Consider the following 6,397-nt stretch of genomic DNA (forward strand, 5'->3'; position numbering starts at 1 on the left):
ACTGATGTTTTTCCATTTCAGGGATATAAAAACATAAACAGTTGATCATCAACATTATAGGATCTAAGTCTGGATTCCATGCTAGATGCTCAACTTCATGTTCCTTTGGAAAACCATTGTCGCAGTGAAATGACATCGGTACTTTGCATGTACCAGGTAAACAAGGAAGTTTTACTGGTTCAGTAAGAACAGGCTCGTGGATTTGATGGGTAAAACGAACCAAAGGGCATTCGATGGTGATCAATGAATTAAGCATGAAGCAAATACAAAAAATGGGGATACAATCGAGTCGACCCCCCCCCCGGGGGAGATACCATTCGGTTCAGCATCCTTATAACAGTGTCATTTCATAATCAGTTAAAGGTTTGTGCAAACTAAAAGACTAATAAATGGAAAGGGGAGTTCTTCTAATCTAGTTGTTATTCTAAATCATATATTCTCTGCCAATTTTCAAACAAAAGACCAGTTGATGAACATGAAGCAGATACAATGAGCATTTTCTTCATCATTTATCACTTTCCAAGCAACTGCTCTCTCGTAAGAGATTGGCCTCCCCATGCTTGACAAGCAGATACCACCTTGAAGGCACATAAAACCCTGTTCAACCATATCAATCATTGTTAACAACCTCATAAGTTTATTGTTTTTCCATTATTAATTTCAAAGACTATGATATATACCTGCTGCATCACTTGTGGGAACTCCGCAAATAGAGCCTTTCGTCCATTGTCATCGAAAATTTTCTCCAAAGTTATGTCCTGAAGTGCTACCAAGGTTGTTTCAAGCATGTCAAGTCCTGCTTGATTAGCAAATGTAAAAACTGGTAGTGCCTGCATATATTATCAAGTAGGTTATATTTCGTACAACGCAAGGAGTAGCAAAGAAGACGATTTTCAGAAAATCTTAGAACTCGATCATGTGAAATGGGAATGAAAAGTCTAAGCAAACCTTCAAAGAGCAGCATAAAATTGCGTCGGTGTGATGCCAAAGCCTTTTTAGAATGGATTCACTACCTTCGTATTCCAGAAGCTCCACTCCGAGATAGATCCTTTAATGAGATGAACAATCCAAAAATAGTGGTTAGTTTGAGTCTGGAACGACATAATTGGCATTAAATACTAAGGATTAGGTTCATAATTCAGAGAAACGGGATAAGAATGATAAATGCGATTTGGCTCACACCTATAGCTCTGACAAATCCACTGAGCAAGCGTCTGTGCTTCAGGAGTACCAGGAGGTGTCCGTAAACCAGCATGAGAGCCTAGATGGGAGGGGGGAGAGCGCCAATGCCACCCTTTGAACCGAGGCAATAACACTACGAACATATTGCCGAGCCATGGTAGCCACATTTCTTGAAGGTAGATCTCATACACAAATTGGAATGCTATTGTCATCACAGACTTTGTGCTTCCATAACGACCAGAATTATCACCAATTGGTCTGTTTCCAGAAGCTCCAATTTCAAGAGTTGAGGCAAGGTCGAGCGTACGATTTGGACTGGATGCATCCTACATGAGGTTTAAATCTTTTAGTAAAAATCTAACTTGAACAAAACTAAACAGAAAACAAAGTGATAAAAAGGATAATAAATTAAATTTTAGATAGTATCATGCATGTAAAAAAATTACCATTACAGAATCCAGAGGGATGATGCGAAAACCGGAAGGAATAATAGGCGCATCATCAGAGAATGAAGCATCAATGGGGGCAAAGATGAGTTCAGCACAAGTGCCAACTGCATTCTCATCAACTCCACTACAAAGCTGAGAGATTCATACAAGGAAAAGCATAGATTACCAATAAAACAAGAATTATAAGAGGAAATGGAAGAATGAGAACTAATATATCATCAGTTGACGGGTTGTTGGTGAAAACTTAAGTACCTGCAAGAGGAAGATATCATTGGGCATGATCATGTCCTCCCGATAGTGGCCCATATTTTCAAGCTTAATGACTTCCATGAACTGCAACAAAAAATGAGGAGCAATCAGCATAGTTTATGCCTATTGATGCCCAGGATTATACTGTGATCTCCAAAATTCAGCAACAAATTACTTACCTCTTCATTCTCAATAGTGTGAGCTAGAGGAAGAATGACCTGGCCGCCAAAACTTCCACCTCGAACTACTGGCAAACCACAGGGACCAGCTTTGACAGCAGCAGCAGAGTAAGCATCAATACCACTGTCTGCCCCACTCTGATCGATGTTCTCGCAAGAATCTAAGAAGTATTGCTGGCGGCACGTCCTACAAATAGAACAAAAGCACATGTTCATAAAAAAGAAACATGCTTGATAAGATTAAAGTTCAAGAAGCTATAATATGTGTTGTTTCAGTTTTCGTCTGTTATTCTATTCTCATGTCTAACAAATGGATGTTAAAAACTTCAAAATCGTCATCCGGGAAAAAAACAATGCAATGGACATTATACATAGACTACGTATATCCATTTTATCTTGTTTCATACCACTAGATCTTCTATTGTTATTGAAAATTTTGCAATACATTTAGCAGCTGACCTGGAGTAACATGGATGCTTTGGCGCATAGAACCGCATTGCCCATTGAAGGAAATCCATTGCCATAAGAAAGATTTATGCTCATCATCTTGCCAGGAGATGAGTTCACAAGTAAGGTCACATCATCAACACCATCACTTTCCAACATAGACCATCCTTCATCGGTAAATCCATTAACAGACTCGTTAAATCCCCTGGACAACATAAGTTGTTAGATTCTATTCCAATTACTTTTAAAAAAAGAGTTCCGAAGAGCTGGATGACATACTTGTTCAACTTCTGACTAAGTGCACGAAGGGCAGCAGGTCTTCTGCCCCAACCTGTAACATTTGGCTGAGATATTTCTTGTGAAATCTGCCTTAAATGACGGAACGCCTGCACAAGTTCCGAACCAAAGCTTGAATCACTTAACTTCTCTGCATTTTGGTACTAAATGCGAGTTTAAAGCTTTAGACATTTTTGCAAAAACTGAAATTATAGATGCAAAGAGTAGTCTTACCGCCATTGTTGTCTTCTGAGCAAGTAATGTTGAGGATTCATAAAGAGGGCGCAACACTTCAGGAACACTCCAAGGCTGCATATAAGCAAGTAGAAAAATGATTTTTTTGCCTATTTCGCGAAAAGAATGTGAATGTTTCAAAATCGAAGCAAGATGATTTACGTACCTCCAAATCCATGTGATCAACTATGTGAATGATGGATCCTCCGCCTTCACAAGGTCTAATCAGATAACCACTAGGCAATAATTCTGCTCTAACAAAATTTGCAGCTGGCGGCATACTTGGACCATTCTGAGTGTTGTTAAGTGATCTTTCACATATCTAAGCAGCATATCACAATTATAAAAACCAGAAATAATTTTTTTCTGAGAACATTAAGTCAAAAGAAACAGCAGAAGCTCTATAGGAAACATATATACCACAAGACTTCCATCCTCCAAAACGGATGTATAGCGCAGCAACCAAAAGTCTCGTGCTGGTGCCAATGTTGTTGGGGCATAGAGCTACAAGAAGGCAACCGAAATTCAGAACTCTTGAAACAAACAATTGCACCATTAATTTCACACTGAAGTTGCAGATTAAATGTCAAAGAAATGGGAGCTTGACTAACCTGCATATAAAGCAGTTCAATGGTTCCACCATTTCCAGTGGACAGCATGTTTATAACATCCACAGCTCGGCAATCACGATACCATGAAGGCCGATCTTTAAGGATTTCTGCGACCTACAAGGGAAAAAATCATCAGTCGATTCTTCTCCAAATTTGAGCCAAGAAAAGAAATCTCCTCTCCACAGGAAGCAAAAACGAACTCACTCTTGTAGGATCTAGTCCCACAAGTCCGCATGCACGTGCTGCCACACCACTGCGACCATGAGAAATTGCAACGATTCCAATGGAATCCGGACCAGGCTGCACAGGAAAGGAAGATATGAGAATCTAGCAGTAGGTAAAATCATTGCAGGAATCTGATATCAGAATCAAACAGAAAAGTTTCTCCATTTAATATTGCATTAATCATTGTAAGAGTAGATCCTTTTTGAGTACTTGGGTACAATCTGCCTGGAATCTGGATAATGATTCAAAGAAGATAGCATAACGCAGTATGTACCTAACACTTACTTCATTTTCATATTAATCAGTACTAATTAATTATGCATCTTTCATAGAGAAAGAAAACTTCCCCAGAACATATTTTGGGTTAGTCAAAGAATTGGTTTTATTTTTTAAAAATCTAACCCGTATGGGATACAAGGGAATACTAGTAACCTATAGAGAAATGGGACAGTGGGGTTGTCCTCGATATTGACATAACAAATATGTGTTTGATGTTGCTTAGAAGATTAGCAAGATTTTACGCTTTATTTTATGTTAGATGTTTCTCCATAATGACAAAGAATAAAGGTAATGACAGAAGAAAGTGAGAGACCAGTAACCTTCATCCCAGGCATTTGGACCCACTCGACAGCAGTTCCAGTAGCCTTTGAAAGAAACTCTGTTAAAGTTTCCTCTGCAATGGACAAAAGTCTGGAAGCAAAGGCGCATAAGCAATTATACAGCAACAAACAAAGGTTTCATTTTATAGAGAAACGAGGAACGAAAGGGACATAACAATGGGAGTGAAACAGTAAAAAAGGAATTCCCACTAACCCTGCAGGGCTGGCATCCCTTGGAGGATGCTGAGGAGTCAAATGGTGTTGACCACTCGTCACTACTGATTCACAGCTTGTATCCGTGGTGGCTAGAGTCGTCTGCAACCACGACAAATCCACCGCAGTTAAAAAGAATTCCCATAATACAAAGCAAATCAAACACTTGATAATATGATTGTAAAGTTTTCTTCCTCTCTTTTTTAATATATGAAACGTGGAAGGGAAGATAAAGTTCTTACATTTGAGTGTGTTGGCGGAAATAGCTGTTTCATAAACAAGCTGCGATACTTGCTTTTGTAACCTCATTCTCCTCCATTAACAGTTTATTCATAGCTGTCAACTTTCTGTTCACAGCTTGGAGGCGTGATGCTTCATTTCGTTGTTTTTCTCTACATCTGAAAATTATCAAAAATTAATTAAAAAGTTACTGTATACCAGATGCATGGGTATGGTTGTTTTAGATGAGTGGATTACTCTATGTTTAAAGATTTGGAAAAATATGTACCTTCGGTTTTGGAACCAAACTTTAATCTGTTTGGGCTCGATGTTGGAGAGGATGGGACACTCACGAATGAGCTGCTGGCGACGCATGGAGCTAGGCTTAGGACACTCATGGTAGAGACGTTCTAAAGCTTCCACTTGCTCCGGCGTGTACCTTACATACTTGCCATTATCCATTGCTATCCTGGTCCCTTCTTTGCAGGATGAGGTCACCGCCATCATCACGTCTAAAATCCCTTCAAAACCAACAACTAGTTTCAATATATATATATAGAGAGAGAGAGCAAACTCATTCTCAAAAGTATAAGTATAATCTCATATAGTTGGTAGAGCAATCAAGTTCAATTGGTAGAGTACAAGATTCTAATCTTGAGGTCGTGGGATCGAGTCTCATGGAGGGCATTTCATAATTTAGAACGAATGACAGCCATTTCATATAGTACTAAAAAGAAGCAGTGAGGTAAGATTAATTACACACCGTTCTCTTCTCCCGGAATTAGGGAAACACCAACGGATCACCGGTGACGCTTCAAAGATCCATTCTTTGAATTCTCAGAAAGAAAGAAAGAAAAGAGTTATTTTCCTTGTATATCAAATTCTGAGCTTTGGGTAATTAGCTTTTGGTGTGTGTTATAGCAAAGAGTAACACTCTCTAGAAATGAAGATGTTCCTGAGGCGAATCCTCTGATCATGTTAAACAAGTATCAGACTCGGAACAGCTGTTGCTGTAATTGTTGGTGAAGAAACAACGAGGCTTCTCTCTTCTGTTTGGAGGTGGATTATATATGAAGGAAGAGAAAGAAAAGGGATTTGATGCGGAGAAAATAGGGAAAAGAGAGAGCCCCCTTAATACCTGACAGAATATCAGACTTTGTTTTTGTTTTCACATCTCAAATCTCAATCATAACATACTATTACTTCTTCTACTGCTGCTTCATTTTTCTCTCTTTATCAAAGGAACTTAAACAGACCGTCTCTTCGGTCTTGGTGGTGTGGCTAAAATATGCAATAAGAATAGAATATCCAAGTATTAGCTTATTAGGATCCACACTCCCAGTTCAAGCGCGTGTTCTCCATAATCTTCCTCTTCATCCATTGGGCCATTTCTTTAATGTAATATAAATAGAAAATAATTTTATACATAGTAGATGTAAAATTTTAATTTTAATTTTCAAATCATAAATTTTAATTAAACTCTAATAATTAAATAAGAAGACATTAAAATAAAT

The 6,397-nt window shown here is 38.4% G+C and overlaps 1 pseudogene; it reads right to left on the reverse strand.

Moving 5' to 3' along the window:
• Positions 1–207: 207 nt before the first annotated feature.
• LOC120136064 lies at positions 208–5,315 on the reverse strand (annotated as a pseudogene).
• Between the last annotated feature and the right edge of the window lie 1,082 nt (positions 5,316–6,397).

The sequence above is a fragment of the Hibiscus syriacus genome, unplaced genomic scaffold (genome assembly GCF_006381635.1).
Source record: "Hibiscus syriacus cultivar Baekdansim isolate YM2019G1 unplaced genomic scaffold, ASM638163v2 tig00001825_pilon, whole genome shotgun sequence".
NCBI classification, from domain to species: Eukaryota; Viridiplantae; Streptophyta; class Magnoliopsida; order Malvales; family Malvaceae; genus Hibiscus; species Hibiscus syriacus.